At 36.7% G+C, this 26,764-nt stretch overlaps 1 protein-coding gene across 4 annotated transcripts in view; it reads right to left on the minus strand.

The window, feature by feature from the left end:
- Nucleotides 1-26,764, minus strand: part of LOC120525664 (T-lymphoma invasion and metastasis-inducing protein 2-like) — a 314,032-nt gene that overhangs the window by 250,590 nt on the left and 36,678 nt on the right. For 2 of the 4 annotated variants that reach the window (XM_039748158.1, XM_039748155.1), the window contains exon 1: nt 1,814-2,034. The exons of 1 other annotated variant lie outside the window; for it this stretch is intronic. The gene's annotated coding sequence lies outside the window, so the exon portion shown is untranslated. Of the gene's footprint in view, nt 1-1,813; nt 2,035-15,177; nt 15,245-26,764 lie in introns of those variants that run through there. One more of the 4 variants, XM_039748156.1, reaches the window with a different exon arrangement.

Below are 26,764 nucleotides of genomic sequence, written 5' to 3' on the forward strand. Positions count from 1 at the left end.
TCAACTTAATTTTTCCTACTGCCACATTTCAGTGCACAGGCTCCTAAAGACCAGACTGATGCATTATTCATCAGTAGATTTCCAACATATGGCATGTCTTAAACGATTAAAAAAGTTAAATATCGCACTGGGAAACTCATACTCAGTAACAGCGTATGCTGATGCACATCGGAGTTATGTGGCAATACTGTCAAAGGATTTGCAGAGCAAGAAAAGACGGTGACACTTTGGAATATAAGGCTACCTAAACTGCATCTACAGCCACTCCTGCGTAACAAGATGTTAACTACGGCATCAATGTGGCCGACAGTACCAAAAGCACTTTGGAATAGGGGCTACCTATAGCGTATCTATTCATTATTTATTACTACATAACAAGACTTTAACTAAGGCTTTGCTTGGGTTTCACGATATCAAGATTCATCACACCAAACCCCTATTTAGATGGGTTGCTGAACGTTTTCAACTCATTCTGTGCCAAAAATTCATAAATTAAGATGAAAGTGCACAATACCGGTGGTAAACTGAAACCTTTCATTAATAATGAAAATGTCTTACAGTGGCTAATAAACACATTTAAGAAATAACATTCAATTCGTCTGTTTTACACCGCTCCTTTTGTAATACTGAAGGAAATCTCTTTCTATGTCAAAATCAAATATACTGTAAGAATATAACAGGCAGCGCAACGATGTGACTTGGGAGTTGGACTGAAAACCGCTCCCAAAAGACTCAAGGTGTGGCCATGTGCAACAAACTCCGCCATACCACTGAATAAGAAGTGCACTTCTGTATACCATGCTCTGGGCCGCTCATACACCTCGAAAGGCGCTATAGCGAATTGAGTCTGATAAATAAAAAGATTTAGAAACATTCAGAATGAATGCAATGAAAAGTACATGCACATAAAAGCATGGGGAATTTGACAAATGCTAGGTTTATATAAAATTCACCAATGGATTCTTTTAATCAAAGTTTACCTTTGGTTAGTGTGTTCTACAGGATTAAACTCCCTATCACCTACCACTGGACGATTCACAGTATTTATCAACTAAAACCTTGATGAAGTTATCTCGCAGCTACGGGGTTTTATGATGGTGTTCTCGGCGAATACCACAGTAGAAGACTGGCATGACTTTCAGTCCAAAAAACAACCATTAATCCTTAACTGAACAGTGCCCCCCACCCCCTCTTTCTACCAAGACCGCTAAATCCAAATCGCGCTCCAGCCTGCCACGTTCTACAGCAGGCAAAAGCTGTAACTACGCACAAGTCATCGATCGCACGCTTATTACAAATAAAACAAACAGCCAGCTTGCGCAGCACACTCGGACCTGACCAGGCATTCCGAATGTGTCATTGCGAGACGGGATGGATCAATGGCAAGCATTGAAATGGTAATATCATTGTTCGAGAGCAGCCGCAACAGCTGTAACGCTAAGCAATCTACACCAAGTCTAAAACCTGGACAGAAGCCGGAACAATTAAAACAAAAAGTAAAAATAACCGCTTTGTCAAAACTCAAATGGGACTGCCGACAAAGAATTAAAAAATAAAGCCATAACTTATCTACAGCTAAGATGTGCGTATTGCGACTAAAACAAACATCCCATATTACACAAACAAGCACAAAATAACAAATGAAAGTTATAACTGTCCTGACGAGAACTTGTGCGCGTGGCGGCTTACATTTCCCCAAAAATAACCCCATCAGTATTCAAGCCGGACAAATTAGACACTCAACATCTAGCATTAGCCTCTCTCTGGTCAACGAAAGAACTAAGGGGAAAAAAAGTTATCGTCAACTACTCACCCACTTATTAGCAGTACATTAAGCCAAAATGATACTTAAAACCACGAGTCTTATAGCTGCGTGTCCACTTTTAGCGTTTTCTTTTAACCTTCTCAATACGTATATTGTCAGCGCTGCAGGTTAATTACTCTTTTCCATTGTTTGGCTTGTTCCACTCTAAAGAGAACCCCGCTTTCTCCGTACGACTCAGACTTGAACATTAGCAACTCATTTCGAAGGAGAAAATGACGAACGCAAAAGCTCCGCCTCCTTACTTATTAAAGAGAAAATCCACCTACGGCTTTCGTTGGGTTCGAATACTATTTGCATAATCATCGCTGAAGGCCAATCAATGTAAGTATAGGCGTGTCTATTTCGTTAAAGGGCCTGCTTTGTTATTGTTCTCTGCATTACGGCAGCTCAGAAAGAAAGCATTCTTGCGGATTATAAAGAAAGTTTATTATAGATCCCGTTTAAGCGGCAGCCTTGGGTTTATTGCCATAAAGGGGAGTCAATATGACTTATAAGTGCCACACCCTCCCACTCCGATGATTCAACCTTAATCTTAAAAAAATGGAGAAATGCGATCTATGCAATAAACTGACGGTTCACTCTTTATACATTTCTATAGCGCTACGTTTCCTTTGTTTTTATAAAGACTACAGTAAAGCAGCCGCCCTACATAAACATTATGATATCATCTTCAGTTTTTTTACCTTATTGGACACCGCTTCTAGGAAAGCTATCAGAATGAACTTTGAAACAATTTAATGTAATTATATTATCTTTTCAGCCATTTTTGCATTATAACAGAAAACAGAATTGTATACTTGTTAGATGCAGTGTTCAGTTGTATTAAATCCATTCGTTGGCTAACCCATCTTAATACAACTATGTGCTTGTGGAGATGCAGGATAATCCCACAGTAATATTTATCAATTAATTTTTTTTAAGTGCTTCATTGAGTTACGTTTAGGTCTGGCAATAAAGACATAACTATATTTCCATCTATTCACTTTCAATCAAATTCCTTTACTTCAAATTTAGAGTAACTTTTGACCACAGTAACAAAACTAGCCCAATACCAAGTGCTAGCCCATTACCACACACATTTATGCAGACGCCCACAATCTTTCACAGCGGGTAAATTCAGAGTCACCAAAAAGACAATTACAGATAATATCTTTATAATTCCATTGTTAAGTACAATACACGTGGTTGTATCCTTTTTTTTATTATAAACCTTGTGAGTTGATATATTCCTTGTTGTGAAGCTGTTTGTTTGGGGCCTCAGTAGATTCTTGCGGAATCTCTGATAAACTGATTCTCCGTGAGCCGCTGAGACGACTCTACTCTCTCTCTTCTTTCCCTTTATCTTATTATGTTGGATATTATGTTTCAACTACTAAATGAACCTATGAAAGTCCATAAAAACACTGGGAGCATACAGTACATTTACTTGACACTCATTGTTTTCTTAGATGTAGAGATGAATCAGTAACACCTTTTTTTGAAAATTAAAGGAACAATTAAAGCATTCAAAAAATGACAAAGTAATATATTTCTCACTTTACACAGTATCATCAGTATTGCAACCATTCCTCTAAACTTCTGTCTTTTTATATCTCGAAACTGGTGTAATATTTCAAAAATAGATGTACTCGTTTGACCAGTGTCATAAAATCAGACCTGTGTTAGTAAGTGTGGAGGTGTTATGTGAGTGCCTCAAGATACACCGGCTCCCAGTCCAAGGTTGCCTCTTGCTTTACTTCCATTATCTGCTCCATGAGACACTAAATTAGTATAAGGATGGATGAAAGTTATAAAGTATTAATTTTAGGTGAACACAGCAGCTGTGGTTGCCATGCCTGTCTTTCCACAAAAAACAATTCATCTCCCTTTTGACCGATTTTGTTGAATTTTGGCACACTTATTCTTCCAGGAAATTTGTAAAGAAAGTTCAAATTTTGTTCAGATATTTTCTGTTTGGAAATAGAACCTTCCCTCAACACCCCTTTGTTCTTGGAAATCTATTTTTACTTGCATTTTACATTTGTCCAAGAACCTCAATATTCAAAACATTCAATTTATGATTGCTTGCCATAATTATTTTATTCCCCAAAAGAATATGCCATTGGTGTGTTCACTTATCTGTTATCATTTCTGCTAGGTGATTATCCTGGGAACTCTTGTGCATATGTTTTAAGAGTGCCTACCATTCTTGGCTTTCTGAATGTCTATCATTAAATTTTTGTCGACTATCTTTCACACTAACTTGCCATTCCTTCCACACAGGTTTCTTTTACTGGACCTCTTGTCTCTACGCCTCATTTCAGCAAAAGCTCTTTTGTTGTGTCACAATAGGTACAATGGTGTCTAATGCTTCTTGCTGGAAATCTGATATTTCTATTTTCTATGTATTTTGGCAAGTTTAATTTTTCTTCTGGAATTCTCAGCAGTGGCAATCAATGGGTTAACTTACAAACTTGCATGCTCTGGTGCAAATTCTGTGGAGCCAGATGGCCTGCAGTTTCTTTCACTCTCTTCTACTTTTTACCTATATTTTTAGCCTTATATTCAGACTGAATTTCCATTCCTTCAGGCAGTTTTCTTTTTACCTTTTTCATCAGGGCAGATATTGTGGAGAAATGGGATGGGATGGGATGGGTTCGTTTAACTACTGTTTTCTTACATTTTATTCTATGAGATGATTATTGTTTTTCATGTTGCTCATTGTTATTTAAACTCAAATAAATATTTAATAATAAAAGAAAAAATGTAATAACTGAATCTGATGAGGTAACTAAAAAAATGAAAATGCTCCAACTTTCATATCATTGACATGTTCCCAAATGCACTTAAATGTTACACTATGCCTACATTTTCTAACCTCTTGATAATAAATTACTTTATACTTCTTCTTAGGCACTAATTTTATGACTTGTTAATTATGTATGTGCCACAGCAGTGTACTCCTTAATAATTATAACGTTGACTAATCATACTACAAGTGTAACCTTACGTATACCTCACTGCTAAATGAAGGCTTATGCTAACTATTAAAAGATGAACAAAGTTAGTAAGTAAATGTATGATCATCCGTCAAGCTGAGGACTGCTGTGGCGGGAGGATACACGACAAGTACCGCCATTTCCAACCCATATGAATATTTGAATATTGTTATTTGAACAGCTGCTATAGCCATCCTATCAATTACCACCACACTATGTCTTGATATTCTCTTCTAATGCAGAGTTGAGACTCCTGAGTTACTCATTTCCTGAAGCTAAGCCCATGGAATGCTTTCCCATCCATTAGTAATTAAGGGAGGGAAAAAAGACCAACATTGTGTACCATCCTTTTACTGCATGGAGTGAGTTTGTAGACTTTTCTTTTTTGGTTTCACTCTGGAAAACAATTTAGAAATATAATGGGAAATTCCCTCTTCACATTTGACCTATGGTGAAACATTACTCACAGAGGCAACTAGAGTGTGAACATTCATTTTACTATTGCTGTGATCTGACAGAACAGTCCATAAAGGAAGATCAATTGTTAGACATAGTTTTAGTTTGTTATTGGACTGGTACAGGCAGACTAATTCCTAAAAGGTGAGGGACTCTGTAGGTAAAAGACAATCTGTAGTCATTTAAAAAGGGGGACACCCAAACTCTTTGCTTTCCAGGTGAAACTGTTTTGTCTTTGATTTATTCCAATAACACCTTCAAGAGCAAAAGCATGTGCCCCTGATACTGAAGGATGGTGTTATTCGTGCAGAACATTTGGACTGTAATAGGTTAAAAATAAAAGATACAAGATTAATACTTTATAAGCTTTAGGAAAATAAGAACAGCCATCAGATGTTGACAGAGCTTTTCCTCTTTTCAGACGTGGTCACTGAAAATGTGTATCAAAGATTATAGGATGCAAACATTGAATATGTTACAATAAAAATTGGGAATGATGACACCCTTTAGACCAGGGGTTCTCAATCACAGTCCTGGAGAGCCGCAGTGGCTGCAGGTTTTCCTTCCAACTCATTTCCTATTTTGAAAGCAGTCCATGCTGATAATGAAACTTGGTATTGAACTGTTTGGCTTGTTAATGCTTACATTCATCCAAGAGCAATTTTAATTTCACTGTAGCGTTTCCTTCTGTGAGAACATTATCCATGTGTTTTGTGGACCAGAACAGATTTAAACATAATGGTCCTTCCAATTCCCCTCTCATTCATTTCTAAACATTTTTTCTATCACAGATATTTCATGGTAAGCACGTGAGCTAGAGAGCTGCTGGTTTATTAGTTATCTACGTCTCATTATTAACTAATGTCTGATTAAGAAAACAGGCAACAATTAAAACTTAAATGCAGCTGCTAAAATCTAAAATAGGCAGTTAAGGTTTCTGAATGGTAACAGGCAAAATAACTAAAATTAAGCCCAAAATATATTGCTTTAGTAGTAAATAAAAGGGTTCTACAGAAGCATATTAGGGCCACGGTGAAAAAAAACATACGGACACAGCGAAGAAAAAAAATATCTAAATGTCGAGATTAAAGTCGACATGTTGACTTTATTTTCGACATTTCCACTTTATTCTTGCCATTTATGTCGAGATTAAAGTGGACATTTCCACTTTATTCTAGTAGTTTATTTTGTCAGTAGAAAGTCGCAAACTAAACTTCATCTTAAAATGAATCTTTAATTTACTAGATTTTCTCAAACCCCGTCATAAATTAATGTAGCACATTAAATGCTTTATATTAAGTGTTCCCCGACCCAGTTGTTAATCTCTACGTGCTTCATAAACTGACTTCCTCTTGCACTGAGAGGCACTGGCAGCGATCGCCGCACTGGAACGCAACCCCCACGATCGAGGAGGGATTACTGTATTCCTGCTCTATGAACATTCAAAATACTAAGATAAATACTTGATATCTTTTTCACGATGAAATGCATTAAAGCGGGGGGCACGGTGGTGTGGCTGTAGTGCTGCTCCCTTTGCATTAAGGGGTCCCCAGGTGTATGTTCAGTGTAGTAAACTTTATGGCAGGTGTGACGAGGCCCCAAAAAACTGAATATATGAATGGGTATCGTACTGGTTTAACTGGACTATCGTGTAAATGTTGGGTTTGTGACTTGGTGGTCGGAGACACAAACGCAGAATTCAATGGAATGAGCGGGCTTTCTTTATTGCATGCGTGCTGTCTCTATCTGACGTACTAAACCTCCAGTTCCTATCCTTCCTTTTCCTTTCTGCACATAACCAATCACCACACGATAAACATCTTTGTGCAATTAAAACAAGTTATAAACTTAGACTTCAGAGTTTTCAGAACTTAAAATTATTAAAGCATGTGAAGTCAATGTATTGTGTATGTATATGTCAGTATTTTGAATGTTCATAGAGCAGGAATATCATGAAGTCAATGCGATCGCTGCCGGCGCCTTTCAGTGCAAAAGGAAGTCAGTTTATGAAGCGCATAGAGATTAACAACTGTGTCGGGGAACACTTAATATAAAGCATTTAATATGCTACATTAATTTATGACGGGTTTGAGAAAATCTAGTAAATGAAACATTCATTTTAAGATGAAATTTAGTTTGCGACATTCTACTGACAAAATAAACTACGAGAAAAAAGTGGAAATGTCGACTTTAATCTTGACATAAATGCTGAGAATAAAGTGGAAATGTCAAGAATAAAGTCGACATGTCGACTGTAATCTCGACATTTAGATTTTTTTTTCTTCATTGTGTCCGTATTTTTTTTTCAACGTGGCCCTAATACGCTTCCGTAGGGTTCTAATTAAGAAATGGGTTAAAGTGAAAACCTGCAGCCACTGCGGCCCTCCAGGACCATGATTGAGGAGCCCTGTTTTAGACAGCCAGAAAAGCTCCTTGTTCCATCTCACTGCCACTGTACCAAATATCTTAAGTAGAAGGGACAGAAAAGAGCATCTGGTTTTAAACTGAACACAAGGAAGGGGTGAGGCCGTACAAATTTCAAGGAATAGCCAAGCTCTAAGTGTCTATTCCCTCTTGTCTCTGGGTCAATATACTTTGAAGAAAGTTCTATAATGAACCCTGAACCAACTCACTAACATGCATACTTAGGTCTACTGCCAAGCTTGAAATCTGCACAAAATTAAACTTGCACAGAAACCTGAGTTTCCCTTCATAAAGAATTTTGCAAAAGTATTGTGTTTTGTGGCCAATGAAATTTGCACAATTGACACAGGAAGAATGTGTTTAGTTCTGGCATGGGAGAATTTTCATGTACTAATTCTGAATGCATCTGCTTGTCGTTTATTGTATAAATAAACTTCTGTAGTAAAGACCAAATCACCATAATCATTTTCTATCACATATAAACCTTTTTTTGAGACCTTAGATTTATGATGTCCTTGTTCTGTTAGTATGATAACCAATGTGCCAATTATGATGATAATGTTAGTCATTGCAGTCCTAAAAATTAATCTGAGACATAAAACAATGTTTGGTACATTCCTCAACGGTGCTTACAGGGTTCATAATCTCATCCTTACTTGAAGAAATCAAGAAACAGGAAAGGGCAGGTACAAAGTAACACCAAGGGGCTGGCTTTCTTTCTATCACATTTTCCTGTAGAGAAAATGCAGTTATATGCACAATAGTGTGTCTTTGTTTAGAAAATGTGTAGGTTGTCACAAATTGTATAACATGGAACATGCTTCCTAGTGGTGAAGTGAAGGACAGGCGTAGAATATAATTAATTTGAATGGAGTGCTGGGGATTACCTGTAATAATAATAATAATACATTTTATTTAATAGGCGGCTTTCTTAGCACTCAAGGTCACCTTACAATAAAATTAAACAACATTAGTAAAATAAAAACAAGAGAATGATAAATCGCAAAGTAATAATTAGCAAACAAACAAAGATAACAGACAGTAATACAGTAGTGTAGAATTCACAATTGGTAAGCCAGCTTGAAGAGGTAAGTTCTGAGGGCAGTTTTAAACTGTGTTATTGAATCGAGCTGATGAATATGAGAGGGAAGAGAATTCCAGAGTTGATGAGCACTATGAGAGACGTTCAAGCTCCTAGAGTACTGAGTCTGATGTGTAGTACAGGAAGTAGAGCTGTAGATGAGGATCTGAATGAGCGAGAGGAGTGCAAGTCTGTAGGAGATCAGTGAGGTTGTGGAGAACTTTAAATGTTAAGAGCAGTATTTTGTATTGTATTCTGTAGTTAACAGGGAGCCAGTGAAGTTGAGAGAGAGTAGGTGTAATATGTTCAGTGGATTTAGAACAGCAGGTTATTTTCCTGCCAGCAGAATTTTGAATAAGTTGTAAGCGATGGATACGTTTTGTGGGATGCCAGATAGAATAGCATTATAGTAATCTATATATGAGGTGACAAGGGCATTTACCAATACTTCAGTACTGTGTCGCGTAAGAACAGGAGGAAGTCTAGAGATGGTAGAAGGCAGTCTGAGAAATGTTACTTACTGTATATGGGAAGAAAAGAGTGTGTTATGCAGCTGTGAAAAAAAAAACATACGTAATTGGAGTATTGTGAACAAGGCCTAAAGAAGCAATATTCCCTGCTTTCCACCTTTTAGAAACCTCTAAAAACTCATTTAGTAAGTTCCTCATTTCACGGTTGTGAAATCACATGCAAACCTAATTTCAGCATCAATTTTGCAAAACTGTCTTTGAGAGAAAACTCAGCTGTTTTTGGTCATCATTACCTATGACTTATATGATCTACAATCAGTAGTAAGAGGAACAGGGTCTCTCCTTCTCATTCTGTAGCCCATATACCTGTCACTCAGAATCTATGGGGTTGATCAACAATTGATCGTCTGTTAAACCCAGGTAACACAAAGGAATGCCCCCAGAATACTTCCAGTGAAACCTGTGAGAAGATTGCTATATTTTTCACTCAAAAAATTAATGATATTAGAGATAACATAGTATATCTCCCCAACACTGCAGAACCTCCAAAGCCCAGGTACTCCATTATAAACAAATTAAATGTTTTCACCAGGATAGATTTATCTGAATTACATAGTATAATCTCTCAACTGAAAACCTCCACCTGCGTCCTTGATCCAATACCAACCAGGTTTTTCAAAGAAATATCAGGCGTGCTAATTGACAATATTCTGGACATATTTAATTCGTCATTAAATACGGGGGTCTTTCCAGACTGTCTTAAGACTGCTGTAGTTAAACCCCTGCTCAAGAAAAATAATCTTGACCCCTCTGCCTTTGAAAATTTTAGACCCATTTCTAACCTGCCCTTCTTAAGTAAAATTCTAGAGAAGGCAGTCATTATGCAGTTAAATGACCACCTCAATAAACATGCTATTCTTGATACATTTCAGTCAGGCTTCAGAACAAATCACAGCACAGAAACTGCACTCGTTAAAGTAGTAAATGACTTGCGGGTAAATGCAGACAGAGGCCATTTATCTGTTCTCATCCTCTTAGATCTGAGTGCTGCATTTGACACCATTGATCATAATATTCTTAGAAATCGCCTTAGTCAATGGGTGGGCCTCTCTGGCAGTGTCTTAAATTGGTTTGAATCCTACCTGGCAGGAGAAAATTCTTTGTGAGTTGTGGTAATCAAATCTCAAAGACACATGATATCCGATATGGTGTTCCACAAGGCTCTATCCTGGGTCCGCTGTTATTCTCAATCTACATGCTTCCGTTAGGTCAGATTATCTCAGGTTACAATGTGAGCTACCACAGCTATGCTGATGACACACAGCTGTACTTATCAATAGCACCTGATGACTCCGACTCTCTCGATTCACTAACACAATGTCTTACTGGTATTTCTGAATGGATGAATAGTAATTTTCTCAAACTAAATAAAGAAAACTGAAATTTTAGTAATTGGCAATAATGGATTCAATGAGGTTATCAGAAATAAACTTGATGCACTAGGATTAAAAGTTAAGACGGAAGTAAAAAATTTAGGGGTAACCGTTGACTGTAATCTGAATTTTAAATCGCATATTCATCAGACCACTAGGACAGCATTTTTTCACTTAAGAAACATAGCTAAAGTTAGACCTCTTATATCATTGAAAGATGCTGAGAAATTAATTCACGCTTTTGTTTTCAGTAGACTAGATTACTGTAACGCACTCCTCTCAGGACTACCCAAAAAAGACATAAATCATTTGCAACGAGTGCAGAATGCAGCTGCTAGAATCCTAACTGGGAAAAGAAAATCCGAACACATTTCTCCAGTTTTGATGTCACTACACTGGTTGCCTGTGTCATTCAGGATTGACTTTAAAATACTGCTTATGGTTTATAAAGCCTTAAATAATCTCGCTCCATCTTATATATCGGAATGCCTGACGTTATATTCCAAATCGTAACCTTAGATCTTCAAATGAGTGTCTCCTTATAATTCCAAAAGCTAAACTTAAAAGAAGTGGTGAGGCGGCCTTCTGCTGTTATGCGCCTAAAATCTGGAATAGCCTGCCAATAGGAATTCGCCAGGCAAATACAGTGGAGCACTTTAAAACACTGCTGAAAACATATTACTTTAACATGGCCTTTTTATAACTTCACTTTAACTTAATACTGATACTCTGTATGTTCAATTTATCATAATAACTATTCACAGTGGCTCCAAAATCCATACTGACCCCTACTCTCTCTTCTGTTTCTTTTTCCGGTTTCTTTGTGGTGGCGGCCTGCGCCACCTCCACCTACTCAAAGCATCATGATGCTCCAACATTGATGGACTGAAAGACAGAAGTCTACGTGACCATCATCATCAGGTCCTTCCATGAAAACCCTAAATACAAAGAGGACTGTTTGACTTATGTTAGGTAGATTGCCCAGAGGGGACTGGGCGGTCTCGTGGTCTGGAACCCCTACAGATTTTATTTTTTCTCCAGCTTTGGAGTTTTTTTTGTTTTTTCTGTCCACCCTGGCCATCGGACCTTACTTATTCTATGTTAATTAATGTTGACTTATGTTTATCTTTTATTGTGTCTTCTATTTCTCTATTCATTTTGTAAAGCACTTTGAGCTACATTTTTTTGTATGAATATGTGCTATATAAATAAATGTTGATTGATTGATTGATTGAGAGAGAGAGAAACAGCTCAGCTGATATGACCCGGAAGCACTCCATTTCGAATTGCTCACAGCCTGTCCCCACACAAACTGTTCACAGAGTTGTTCATTAGTTTACGTTGATTACGTTGGGAGGCAACTTCTGAGGGCCCTTGTAATTCAGACATCAGAGGTTTGTGGCAGACCACTGGCAGCTACCAAGGCACAAATCTGAAAACTGAGACAACTCCTGGCAATACATTCGTCACTTTGCAGCATTTGAACTGTGGACAGGTAGAGTGTGGTGTTGGTGTGACATAATATAGTGAGGGCGGATTCGGAAAGACAGAGAGCTCAGCTGACATCGAGTACTCTGTTTTGCATTGCTCACAGCCTTTTACATGTGCGAACAATTAAGGAAAATCTCCTTTAGCTTATAGCTACTTGTGAGGATCCTTGTAGTTCAGATGTCATGGGTTGGTGGCTGACTGCGGACAATGCAAATCTGCATACTGAGGTAGCTCATGGTGCAAGTCTACAGCAATTGATAATTTGTTAGAATTTCTGTTCTAATACTTGACAGTCTATTCAAGAATCACATAAGTAATTTTTTTAAGTTGATTAGGAAATATTAACAAAATCATTCGCATAACTTGATTACCAATAATTACCAAAATCCAAGAACATAGTTATCCTCACCCCTAATTAATTTCAAAAGCAGGCCCATGAATATATAGTTCCTGTCTCTGAAAACTACTAAGTTAAAATAGCACAGAGTCTAACATCAGATGCATCAGCTTCCTATTCTGTGCAGAAGATACTGCCATTGTAAAGAATGCATGAAAGTAAATATTACCTGCCTCTTGATTAGTCAGAAGTGAAGACACATTTTTACACAATTTCTTGGCAAGAGAAGTATATGAAGAGACAATGATACTAATATTTGGATAAACCTAAGATAATAGACAAAATGATTTGTCAAATGTTAAATCGCTAGTATTTAGTTTGGTTCTCATTTTGGGATTCGGTTCTGTTAATTGTTCCTTGTTCTTTTCCTCTGTTTTTTCATTCATGTAAATTACCTAGTGTTTGCTCTTTTATTTGTTAATAATATTGTTCCCTGTGCCCTGCTAATTGAACCAAGAGGAGCAGAGCCCCTAATTACTTATGCGGCATTTAAATTCTCTATTTATGGTCTTACTTGGCCTTAGTAAAACTGTCAGAGCAGTAAATATAATTTACATCCTCTGCTTTTCAGCTGCCCTACTTGATGCTAAGATTACTCATTGTATCTTCTTGAGAGAAGGCTTGTGAAGATATAGTATACTAAATTCATTATTATAGCTCTTCTTGAGAGAAGGCTTGTGAAGATATAGTATACTAAATTCATTATTATAGCAATCGCTGTATTTGGATGGTTTCTGTCCTTTGATGCATTTAGTTCTGGTTTTAATCAAGGCTCTTTGCATTCCTTACTCTAATCTTTATTCCATATTAATTTAAATAAATTTCTCGAATATGAATTTTTCAAGTTTAGTAGTTCTATAATATAAATGTGAAAATCAAGCAATTTGCTGCATTTTTTTAAAAGAAGATCGAGTTAGCCAGTTAAAGAATATGTTCAGTAATTTCTAGTTTACGTTATTTCTTTACAATCATGGTATACATTTATTTTCTACATAAAATTTTGTTTGCAAGTGAAGCATTTAAAAAAAATACTTTGTTCTTGTAGCTTACACTGTGGCTTCAGGTAACCTGGTTCCAAACATGAAAAAAAAGTTATCAAATTTGTCCACTTTGAAGCATCAAAGCTTTAAATTTAAGAAAATGTGTCTTCCGCGTAATAATTATTTTATCAGAAATTCTTGGAACTATTTTCATTGACGGTAAGAACTTATTTCCCATTCATTCCTGTGCTCACAGTGACCACTGTGGATGGAGTTCTGATGTAAATAAAGAAGTTGATCAGCATGAAAACAAACTTGCCTACAGCTGTTTAGAGCAGTTTTATTTTTTTAAGAAAATGGTTTGAAAATGAGGAAGTCCTATGTCGCCTCAGCCATGATTTCCCAGAGTTGGTGTTCAACTGCCTTTATTGTGCCATCTTTGTTCATTATTCTTTTGTTTGTGTTAATATTTCTGTTTATTATATGCATTAATCTTTGCTTTATGAGTGTGTCCCGAAGAGGCAGATCCACCTGCCCATCACTGCAAGGTACTGCCCTCAGCCCTATAAAGGCAGAGGATAACCCAAAGTACCTTGCAGTGAATTGTGAATGCACTCTAGAGCTGGTGAGTTCTTGTATCGTTTACTGTGCATTGTGCTTTTTTGTGGTTTTCTAGATTTTTTACTACGCCATTGGATTTCTGTATTTGGTTATTTTTTGCTATCGAACATCCTTTGTTACAGACAACTCCTTTTGCCTTTTGCTCTGATACAGAGCATTTTGATGAACTAAATTTTTTATTTCATAAAGGCTCCTTGTTTACCCTGAAATCTAGCTGGGTTGTGAAGGTAAATCCCCCTCTAGCAAGCATTTTTAGAAGTGTTTTTAGACTTATGCTTTGGGATTCCAGGACATAACATAATGATTTTTGCATACAAACTCTTTAAATATTTTAGTAGTACTCCAATATGACCTATATGTTTCTGTATACAGTTTAGGGAAAATAAAGTAGGATATCTTCAATATAAACCATATCAAAACACCTACAGCTGAAAAACAGCAAGGGCATCAATCAAATCACTTGACATTACTGCCCAGTCAAAGTGCTAAAGTGGTGTTTTTATTTGTTGCCCCAGAATATATAAAATTATAAGGTCTCCTTTAATTCAGTTTAGTAAATAGATTTTCTAACTTAATTTATTAACAACAATATCAACAGAAGGGACTAATAATTTTTCATGATCACTGAATTCCATTCTCTTTTGCTGATGCAACATCATAAGGACACATGTCCCCCCCAAAAAAAAATCCAGGACCCTTTGAATTCCTAGATGTCTTAATAAAACAAACTGTAAATCTTGTTTTGCGTGATTTTAAATTGTCTTTGTCTCAGATCTTTCACCTTACCAGTCTGACCCTTTCAACTAATGGGCACTTTAGTTTCATTGCCATTTTCGATAGTTTATTTTAAAAGGATTAGCTTATCAATAATAAAATCAAAGCCCAACCGTCTTTAATAAGACTCTCATCTTCCTCGATGCTAACAACTGATTTTCCAACTTCCTTCAAGGTCTTTGATGCTTATTTCATTTGGGTGTCAACTGAGAAGCCTCTCATATAGTTTATTTTCCATTTTTCTCACCTTTTTACTGTTTGTGTAAGGCATCAGTAGTTTCAAGGGAAAATGGAATCAGGAAGTCAGAATTTACGCAGGGGTCATAACCTGAAAGACAATAATTAAATAACAAAGCTCAGGTTGTGTAGTCATAATTGTGGTCAGAGAGCAGAGTGGTAAGTCGTAAGCCAAAATGGTACATACAACTAATGCCAAGAAACACGAGAAATGAATCGTAATCAGAGGACAGAAAACATATGTTGTAACTAGTAAATTGAAAAACTAATGATATTAAATGACGCAAAGCTTTTTCTTTCATGAACCACATCTTAGATAGTATGTGTGGTGCTAGATTTTGAAACTATCAATAAGGACCTCCAGGAACCGCCAGTCTAGAATGGGAATGCCCATAAGGAAAATGAGACAATCACACAGTAGAAACTGAATTGTTTTTAGCAATGTTAAAAACACAAGTAAGCAAAAAATGATTATAAACACTAAATTCTGTGGACTCAGAAGCACTAAAAACATACTTACAGTATATTGTTTTTATAGGCCTAGGAATAGTTGGAGAAATTGAAATCATAAGCCACATCAAGATATCCATAAGTGTGGTGTCTATATTAAATATAAACTTTATCCACTGTACTGTAAATTCAGAAAGACAATACACATGGCAGCTGTTTTTAGATAAAAAAACACTGTGACATAATCTATACGTGACAATCAGAATGTGAACTGTAAACACATTAAGAACATTTTTGAAATAAATTATTAAACTTTATAAAAGCTACAGAAATGTGAAAATAACACTGAAAAAGTACAGTCACCTAAAGGATTATTAGGAACACCTGTTCAATTTCTCATTAATGCAATTATCTAATCAACCAATCACATGGCAGTTGCTTCAATGCATTTAGGGGTGTGGTCCTGGTCAAGACAATCTCCTGAACTCCAAACTGAATGTCAGAATGAGAAAGAAAGGTGATTTAAGCAATTTTGAGCGTGGCATGGTTGTTGGTGCCAGACGGGCCGGTCTGAGTATTTCACAGTCTGCTCAGTTACTGGGATTTTCACGCACAACCATTTCTTGGATTTACAAAGAATGGTGTGAAAAGGGAAAAACATCCAGTATGCGGCAGTCCTGTGGGCGAAAATGCCTTGTTGATGCTAGAGGTCAGAGGAGAATGGGCCGACTGATTCAAGCTGATAGAAGAGCAACTTTGACTGAAATAACCACTTGTTACAACCGAGGTATGCAGCAAAGCATTTGTGAAGCCACAACACGCACAACCATGAGGAGGATGGGTTACAACAGCAGAAGACCCCACCGGGTACCACTCATCTCCACTACAAATAGGAAAAAGAGGCTACAATTTGCACGAGCTCACCAAAATTGGACAGTTGAAGACTGGAAAAATGTTGCCTGGTCTGATGAGTCTCGATTTCTGTTGAGACATTCAAATGGTAGAGTCAGAATTTGGCGTAAACAGAATGAGAACATGGATCCATCATGCCTTGTTACCACTGTGCAGGCTGGTGGTGGTGGTGTAATGGTGTGGGGGATGTTTTCTTGGCACACTTTAGGCCCCTTAGTGCCAATTGGGCATCGTTTAAATGCCACGGGCTACCTGAGCATTGTTTCTGACCATGTCCATCCCTTCATGACCACCATGTACCCATCCTCTGATGGCTACTTCCAGCAGGATAATGCACTATGTCATAAAGCTCGAATCATTTCAAATTGGTTTCTTGAACATGACGAGTTCACTGTACTAAAATGGCCCCCACAGTCACCAGATCTCAACCCAATAGAGCATCTTTGGGATGTGGTGAAACGGAGCCGTGCCCTGGATGTGCATCCCACAAATCTCCATCAACTGCAAGATGCTATCCTATCAATATGGGCCAACATTTCTAAAGAATGCTTTCAGCACCTTGTTGAATCAATGCCACGTAGAATTAAGGCAGTTCTGAAGGCGAAAGGGGGTCAAACACCGTATTAGTATGGTGTTCCTAATAATCCTTTAGGTGAGTGTATATTGTGAAAGAAGGATCCAGCAGGATCTCTAAGGTAGAGGAAGTTTTTCTATTTTATGTGATTATTGGAAGTGTACTAAGTGGATATACTTTTAATTATAATGCAATATAATTGTGCTAGCTGTTTACCCCACTGAAGATATACTTTAAGGTTCTGTCAAACAGTTACAGTATATGAAACTGGCGACTAAGTCTTTACTCAAAATAAGAAGCTCAAACACCAGAAGTCTAACTGAGCTGGACTTGCTCTCATTCTGCCATGTCTAAATAATTTTACATTCTGTAAAAATCAAGAAAATGTTTTATAATCTAGAATAAATTAGTACCCTTTAATCTGTCAACATTTTCCTGTTCTGTTTTTTACTTTTTTTTAAACCATATGGATATCACACATATGCGCAAATATGATGGCACCCTCACAATTAGCTACTTTTTGTGCAGTCCTGAGTAAGTGGCTGTTAACGCTCCTCAGCCTAACACTTCCATTCCATTAAATTTACGTTATAGACAGGAGATCCCAGGTTTGCTGAATAGTCATCTGTGGCCAAAACAAGTTTACAAGAAGCCTTTTTCAATAGAACAGTCATAGTTGCTAAAACTGTACAGCAGCAACAATAATTTGTAAGCCTCACAGTCTAGTAATCTACTGTATTGATCAGGATTAAACTTATTTAAGTTAGACATGTCCATTAACAGCCCCTGAAAGGAAATACAATACACCAAGATCAGGCTGAGTAAATGTGAGTTTAGCAGACAAATGACTGTAACACAGATGACTGAGCACTCCACAAACATGATGAACATGGTCTTGTTATTTTTTTAAAAAAATGAAAATATTTACACAAGCCACTTTGCAGCCTGCTGTCTCTATACTATATATTTTACACATTCCTAAAAAAAAAAAAAACGGAGGTGGCATTTGTCATCAACATAGGGTGTTATTCACAGTGCCCTGTAGTTGTGTTGAAAACACTCACCCTTCTTTAATGTGAATGAAGCAAAAGTCAAATTCAGTGAAAATAGGGGCTTAACTGACTTGTGGAGAAATGTTTGGCGGAAAATATATTCCATTCATTGTACTTAAATCTATTCAAGGATGGAGAAAGCCCTCTTTCATATGTATAGAGAAGAAACAACACACCAAAGGGCAAGAAGAGGGATGAATACAAACATAGTTGAGGTTTTGTGGATATGTGCTTTCACAACTATATATCAGTTCACAGACAAAATACGGCATACAGGTACCTCATAGGTAATATGGCACAAAGCGGCAGTTTAACAGAGCAGCCTTAATCACAGGTAAGGTATAGTGACAGCACCTTCAGTGTAGTAAAAACAACAAAAAAAAATGAACTTTCAATGCAAGAGTACTTTATTTTGACTGAATCCTCAACTTCCACTTTCATTAAACTAATTTTACATTGCACGCGGGTATTTCATTTAGAAACCAATTGATGACATGGTAATATTTCTGTAGCTTATGAAGACCAGAAACTACTGCAAATCATAGAAAGTCTAAAATAATTAAATAATTTCACAGTAAACAGAGCTCACTATGAAATTTAGAATGACCGTTTTCTATTATGTGTTTCATTAGATGCTTATAGTTTTTCCCCACAATTCTAAACTTGTGCTGATAATACAAGTGTAAGTTTTTCATAGTCTCTGGCTAGTCCATAGATTTTCATTTTAAAGTGTAGACAATAGTCTCCATTTTTATCTTTTGTCCACACTAACCCAGTGTTTTCTCATCTCCAAAAATGGAGACTTTTCAAAGCACTTTCTAGACTCTGCATTGCAATGTGGACAGGGAAAAACATAGACCTTTGAAAATGCAGACTCTAATCGCACTCTTATTTGTTCATGCTTATTATGTAGCTCTTCCCTGATTGGGTCCTGCTCATTACAATGTCTCCTTCCCTGATTTTTCTCCTTTCAAGGAAGAAAACCATATTTCATCATAGCGGGGAGTAGAGGAGTTGATTTCGATGGCATGGCGCTTGTTGTGTTGCCTACCAGTATGCATCTAAATTGTGCTTTGTACAGTTTGAATTTTGCACACATCCGCAAAAGGCAAATAATTTACTGGGCATCACAGTTTTACAACGAATCTTGTGACCTGTTTCCATCCCTTTAAGGTTTTTTCCACCAATGTGCACATGGGCAGTGCAAGTGAATATCTTGTTACAGTATATGAATTTTTGGTAATTTTAGTTTGGACAGAGATACTTTTATAAATAAAGTGAAAGCACCATTTTAGATGAAAATACAGTAGTATAATGAACTGCCACCCTATACAAAGGTGTTTCCTGCCTTGAGTTCACTGCCTTCAGGGTGGGCTCTGGCCACCTGCAACTCTGAGCTGCGTTAGGCAGGTTTGAGAATGTTATGAATTATTTCAGACATTACTACCATAAAAGCTGCATCTTCAGAGGTTAATGCAGAGCAAAACTAGTTTCTGAGAAAAGGTTTAATTTCTTGTACCATTAAAAGCTTTTGTTGTAAAGACTCAGACATTGATTTGAGTTGACTGCCTCTAGCCTAAAATTATACCTTGAGAGCGTCATTCAGAATTGATCTGTCTTTTAGCATTCATTCAGCATGGGTTAGCCTCATTGGAATGTTGACAACCAGGTAATTTACATGGTGCACGCTTCTCTGCCTGAAGCACCATGGGATACCTTCAGGTGAGCCTCACCTATGGCATGGCTGTAGCTATATTAAACAACAAAAAAGACTAGAAAAAAACACAAAGCAAGATGCATCTTCTTCTACAGAGACAGTTTATTAAATGCCATGCATGTGGTCAGAACAGGTGGATTCAGTCCACAAAATACAACAGTCTTGTTAAGACAAAGGTAATCATAACCATTATATAGGGAAAACACTCAAAACTGACAGAATCACAAAAAAGATGGAGAAATGCAGAGAATATAAGTTCATTACACATCAAAACTAAGCATTAAGTATGATGCTTTTGAACTTGTCAGGAAATGGCTTATTCTTGGAAACTGTTAAGAGTTTTCCTTGATTTAGTGTTCTTTCCTTTTTACAACTAATAATAATAATTCTATCTATCTATCTATCTATCTATCTATCTATCTATCTATCTATCTATCTATCTATCTATCTATCTATCTATCTATCTATCTATCTATCTATCTATCTATCTATCTATCTATCTATGCTATTCTTTTTTGCCCAAATTAAATTTAAATAATTTGTTAGGCAACAATATTTTCTAAAAATATACACGTCTTAACTCATATTCTGCCATATTGTGAGTTAGTGGTCCCTCTTTTATTTAATATGTCTCTCTAATATATTAAAAAAAATGCTGCGATGAGACTAGATTTTTCTGAAGAGATTTTTTCAAGTCCTGCGAGATGAGACTTTTGACTTGAGATTGTTTCAAATCACGCCCTCCTATCAACCATATTTAAACGCGCGCACGGTCCACTCGCATCTCATTCGTGTGAATGCTTCTGACAGACACATTTCCTGCCCTCTTAGCTCTTATGAATTTTTACGTTTTTCTCACTTTAAGTTCCCAATTAAAGAAGACCTATTATGTCCAAATCTTATTGATGAATGTCATCACAATCATTTCATTGCGTATCAATAGACTATGTGCGGAAGATAAAAACATCAACTTACAATATTCCAAAGAATATCTACAACCGTTAACACTGTCCGGTCTTCCAACGCCCAAATTACTGTTGAAAGAAGGATGCATCCAAGAAAGGTAATGTAGTACATCTTCCCCGTATAACATTAGACAACAAAGGAGATCTTGACATGCCATTCATATTAAACGTTAACCATTTCCCATTAGAATGGATTTTGCAAAGACAATTAACAAATCACAAAGACAAACATTTGAAAAAGTCGGTGTATTTATTAGAGAGAAAGAAACAAAATTCTCTCATGGGCAGTTATACGTTGCATTGTCATGATGCAAGTCCAAAAACAGAATCAAAATTCTGTGCGATATTGACTGAAATTTAATTCAAAAAACTGTTTTTACTGGTTTTACAGTAAAAGTGTAAGTTTAAAAAATATTTGCATCTTAATGTCAAAGCCAAACAGAACGAAATTGTATAACCCAAAGAAAAACTCAAACGAAACATAATTTATTTTCAAATGATTATATTTTACTATTTTTTAATATGGTTAATTACTCGTAATGTAAAATAGTTAGTTCTATTATGCAATTGTAACAATTCCCATGAAAATAACAAATTGTTTAAATTGTACATCCACCACCCCATACGCGAGTGGCAGAACCACAAAGTGGCTTGCGCATAGCACCAGCCCAGAGGTTGGCGAGCGAAACGAGCAGGGTGCAAAGCTCCCAGTAACAATAAATGAAACATATACATATATAGAAATAACTGGAAACTCTGCATATGTGACAATAAAAATAAAAATGTTCTACAGAAAATGTACTTCCTACACAGCTGATAAAACCACCATGCATTATGTGAACAAGTTTTAACTGCAAAAGCATTAAAAAGGATAAGACAGAGGTCTTTGCATTACTGAACAATGAAAATATATGGCAAATTATTAGGAAAAATTGCTCTCGTAAGGGGTCACCTCTGCTTCAAGTGTCTGGAACTTTTTTACTATTATGTTATTAATTTTATTTGAATAAAACAACATTCCATACAATCATGTCAAGCAAACCATAATTGAAACCCCGCCTGAGAGAAAGAAAGGTGAGCCAACAGCATGAGCAAATCCTTAAAAACAAAAAAGAAAGGAGAATGTCCTTTCATCAATATATTATTATATATATTAATTAGATCTTGCCATATTTTAAAAACATTTTGAACAGATCCTCCTTAAGTGAGAATTTATTTTTTTTTAATTTCAAATAGTATAGACCATCAGTTACCCACTGACTTAAAAAAGGTGGCTTGGGATTGTTCCAGTTGAGCAAGAGAAGTCTATGTGCTAGTAGTGTGGTAACAGCAATTACAATCAATTTGTCATGCTGTACTTTAAGCCCATCTGGGAGTCCACCAAACATAGCTGTTAATGGGTTGGAAGTGATTGAGACCCCAAGGCTGTCCGATAGACATCCAAAGATTTCAGCAGAATGATGTTAATTTGGTGCACATCCAAAATATGTGGCCCAGTGAGGCTGGAGCTACATTGCAGTGTTCATGGGTTGAATTTTGCCCTGAAAACATTTTGGACAATTTTAAATGCTTGATAAGGGATTTTAAGTTGAATGACTGAATGCTTTGTGCATATGGAGATAGAGTATATTCTATGCATGGCTGCCTTCCACTACTTTTCTGATATGTTAAGTGAAAGATCCTTAACCCACTGGACCCTGGAATCTTTGAAAGGAAGAGACTTCAAATTGTTTTTGTATATTATTGAGATACTGTCCGAATCTTCAAGACTGATCAGTATTGCATCTGGAACGGAAATGGGTGGGAGGTGAGGAAAACTGGGCAGGTTTCCTTTTAGTAAAAATTCTGATTTGAAAGTAGAGGAAACATTGAGTTGATGGCAAGTTAAATTTGAAGCATAATTGTTCATAAGATACGAACACATTATCCATATATAGTTCTCCAAGTGTTTTAAACCTGGACATTTTCCAAACATTAAATACTATGTAACTTTGAGAGGGTACAAAAAGGTGATTGTCATGCAGAGGTGCAACAGATAAATAAGCTTCTCTGGTTTAAAGTGCTTCCTGCATTGGTTCCATATTATATAGTGACTGAAGGACAATTGGATTATTTGCACATTGATGATAATTTGTATTTACTGGGGCATAAAGCAGGGTGTACAAAGAAGTGCAACAAGATTTTATTTCTATTGCAGAAAAGGCTTGTGTATATACAGCAATATGTCCAGGACTTTATAGCTTATATATTTTCCACCCAGTAATAAAACTGAAAGTTGAATAGTGCCATGAAACATTTTCCTTAAGGTCACTGTAGAGTCGCCCTTTGGATGCTTGGATGTTTCAAATTCCTAATAAATGTTTAATTACTAGTTAGTTAGTGGTTACTAAAATATACATATATTTAATAGAAGAAATTTCAATATAGTAATTGGAAAAAAAAAGAAAAAAAAATGGGCAAAAAGGAGATAGAATGTATTATTATGGCAAATGTTGCATTAATAATAAGCCAAGTTGCAAGCAGAATCTTCTTTGCATTACCCGGACTCAATATGACTCGTGTTCATGTTGGGATCAATCTTTTTAGCTCTTTTTCTGCTCCTTTAGGAGAATTACTAATGTAGAATTGGCCATCAAAAATCACTTTCAATTTAGCAGGAAACAAGAGGCTTCACCTGATTTCTGTACAGTGCATCTTATTTGGCAGCTGTTGAAGGAGAGAAATCTGGGAAAATACAAATGCAGTTATTTTCAAATATAATTTTCTCTTTCTGTCTGAGAATCCACATCAACTTTTCTTTACCCTGTAGTTTGTTAAAACAGACAATCAAGCTTCTCTGTTTTGAGGAATTTGATCCAGGTATGCTGTAAGCTGCTGAGATCTCGGTGTCTGATTTGAAGTCATCTCCAATTATTTTTAGAGAATAATTCAGCTATGAATTTCACTAGGTTTGGACTTTCAAGGTTTTCAGACAGTCTTTCAATTCTGATGTTGATCCTTCTCTATCTATCTTCCAGCACAGCTAGTTTTTCAAGAGACGGACTTCTGATATCACTTCCAGACCTAAATAAAGAGAGACAACACTGGAAGCTGATGTTCACTGATGAACCCACCTCTGTGAAGGCTACATCCCTGATGGGAGAAATTCCTTCATCTTGAAAAGCCGGCTAGTATAGCCTAGACAACAGACGCCCAGTAATTGTGTTGGATTTTTCTTTCCTTTGATTCTTCTTTTCAGCATCATCAGTGCCTAAACCGATTCCGACAGTATTTACAGTATTTATTAGGGAGCATTTATGGCTATGAAAAGTGGTACAAACACAGTAGTGACTTCATTAAGAAAATTTTATAAATGCCAAGAAATAAAAAAACAAAACAGTAGTTTGTGCCTTTAACCCCATTTCAATATCTATTTTTCCCTTTATTGAAATGTAAGAAGCTGGAGTGTATCCTGGCATTACTGGTTAAAGGCAGGAACCAACCTGGATGAGACAATAAGCTCAGAAAAGGCCAATTTAGAGTTGCCAGATAAACTAACACATTATCTGGATGTGTGGAAAATACATTTGAACATGGAGGAAACTACACACACATACACATATAGACCAGGGGCCTCATGCTTATTGGCGTGCGTAGAATTCACACTATAACATGACGTAAGCACAAAAGCCGTAATGTACTTACACACAGAAAATTCCAGATGCAGGAATCTGTGCGTACCCCAACTTTTGCGTTCTTCCGCTACATAAATCCCGGTCAGCATTAAAACTAACGCTCGTGCCCACGCCTTCTGTCCGTCTCCTCCCAGAATTACGCCTCTTTGAATATGCAAATCAATATAAACAGACCTTAAGCTCCGTTTTCTGTGAAAAGGCAATGGGAAAAGCAAGAGGGAAAATAGAAGAATTTCAGCGAATACCAAGTGGAGGCAAAGAAAAACGTACTATTTGTTGGTTTATACAGTGGAATAAACAAGAAAAGGAAGTTGATCGAGTGACATAGTCTGTCGGTGGAAACAAGCTCAAGTTCACAATGTCGCACAGTGCCCGACATAAAAAAGAAGTTGTCAGATATCAAAGTCGCCGTGAAAAGGCAAGACGTGGCCCACCGTCTGAGTGTCATATGGAAGCTTATTAGGGTACAATGTGAACGAAATGTTAATTTCAATCTCAAAATATCCACTTTAATCACGTATTTTATTTTGTCATTAAAGTAGAACATAATAAACTTCATCTTAAATTCATTTAATTTACTAGTTTCTCAAATCCCACCGTAACTAAAGCAGCACGTTAAATGCTTTGTTTTGTATTTGATCTTCTATGTGCTCTGTGTGTGAATCACTACGTGCTTCTTAAACCGGCTTTCTGTTTCTCCGACAGGACACAGAATTCTTTACATTCATGATATTACAGCTCTCTGAATAATTAAAATACTGAGATGTATATGTGATATGATTATTGGAATGAAAGCATGTTATTATGAACACGATGGCGCAGTGATTGTTCATGTCTCATACAAGATGTTGCTGCACCATGTGTGACCTTCGATGAAATACTTTACTGTAGCTGTCCTGTCTCTTTCAAACGTACTAACCTACAATTCCTGTCCTTAATTTTCTTTCCTCAAATACCCAATCGCCACACAATCAGCTCTGTAATAGACGTTAAGCCATCTATAAGCTTACAAAGATGATTGTTCAAAACTTTTAAGGAACATTGAAATATCTTCATAGTATGTGTTTAATTATTCAATCCATCTATCCTTCCAGTGTCGCGCCAGCCTCAGCAAATATACAGCGCAAGGCAGAAACAATACATGAACTTGCTAGCGCTGCGGCACCGCGTCCTCACATGTTTAATTATTAACAATACAGATTATTTAAATGAAGTTAAAGTTTTATCTGTATAATATAATCAACATTTTGCTGCATTTCATCTTACAAATGATATCGTCATCATATGTAAATGCGCGCTTTATAAAGTGGCTCAGGTTGTGCAATATTATAACTGTAGTGCAAGTTTACAGTGAGGTAATTGTACTTATAAGTAAAACAGTTCTACAAGGAGCAATTGATTGAGTGAGTTTATACTTCTTGGGATGAAACTGTTTCTGAACCGCGAGGTCTGTACAGGAATGGCTTTGAAACGTTTTGCTGTGGCTTTGGCAGCGTGGGTTTGATGCTGTAATACCGATAATTCTCTTTCCGATCAGCTGCTGCTGTGATTCCCCACTCAGATACAGTCATATAAATACTCTGAATGGTGCAGTGAGAGTAATATGGAAAAAGATGATCCGCTGTGGCAACCCGTAAAGGGAGCAGCTGAAAGAAGAAAAAGAAGAAGGAGAAGTGAGAGTAACAACGCTAAAGCAGTTATGGTATTTGGAATACTATGGCTATTCCCTGGATCATTATATTGTTACAAGTTAATTACAATGAGATGCATTACACTAATAAACAACATTCGGTTAGTTTCACTGTATTTATAAAGCTGCGTCAGGAAAATAAAGAGTAACCACACAGGAACAGTAGTACTGCTTTGACGCTGGGTGCCGCCAGTCTGCAAAACCGAGCGGAGAACAAGGTACAGTATGAGGTACTGTGGAAAAGTGCGTAGCTTTATGCCAAGTTTAGGTTTTATACATCGCGATTTGAACGTGGAAAATTCTTACGCAACATTTCTGTGCGTATGCACCGTTTATGCATGAGGCCCCTGGTCAATAACTGAAATAAAGTGCCTAGAGCATTCTTACAGCTCCTCTAATCACTGCTCTAATATGTTATCTATTTTTCTACTTATTTTACTTAAAACCATATAGCTTCTTAGTATGAAACACTACATTTGAGTTAACAATAGTGCCGCTGAACAGTGAAATTTAAAGTTTCCTTACAATGGCAGTGGTTACTTTTGTGAATTAAAATGTTTAAT

The sequence above is a fragment of the Polypterus senegalus genome, chromosome 3 (assembly GCF_016835505.1).
Source record: "Polypterus senegalus isolate Bchr_013 chromosome 3, ASM1683550v1, whole genome shotgun sequence".
Taxonomy (NCBI): Eukaryota; Metazoa; Chordata; class Cladistia; order Polypteriformes; family Polypteridae; genus Polypterus; species Polypterus senegalus.